Here is a 498-nt window from a genome sequence, read left to right as displayed (position 1 = left end):
CAGTGCCAGGGGGAGAGATATGAGTGACAGTAACTCCACGGTGAGAGATATGAAACTCGGGGGTTTGATATTACTTCTCATCAAAACTAAATTCTAATAAACACGTAAAATTGGGACAATAAGCACAGTGTAGAAATATTAATTCTCATTTATACATGCTCTAAGTTGTTAGGTTAAGCAGTTTACTCTATAATATTTTCCTTGTGTGGTTGTGTTTATATTTGCCAGATTGAACAGATATCAGTGTATCTGACAGTGTGAGTTTAGTATTCAATAGTGCATATCACTTGTTAAGAAGAAAGTTGATTTTTGGGATTTTGAATGAATTTGAGATTTTTCTCTTTTTTTTTTTGTCAGAATTACTCATTTTAGACAAAGCAAGAAATTATGACCCTTTGAAACCACCTTGGCTTTTGTTCCCTGGTGTACTATCAAAGGACAGCAAACCTTACCATGGAATTCTAGTAAGGGAGAGCTTAGGGCTGGTTCTATATTTTA

This window comes from Penaeus monodon, chromosome 21 (genome assembly GCF_015228065.2).
Source record: "Penaeus monodon isolate SGIC_2016 chromosome 21, NSTDA_Pmon_1, whole genome shotgun sequence".
Taxonomy (NCBI): Eukaryota; Metazoa; Arthropoda; class Malacostraca; order Decapoda; family Penaeidae; genus Penaeus; species Penaeus monodon.
This window is presented reverse-complemented; position numbering follows the sequence as displayed.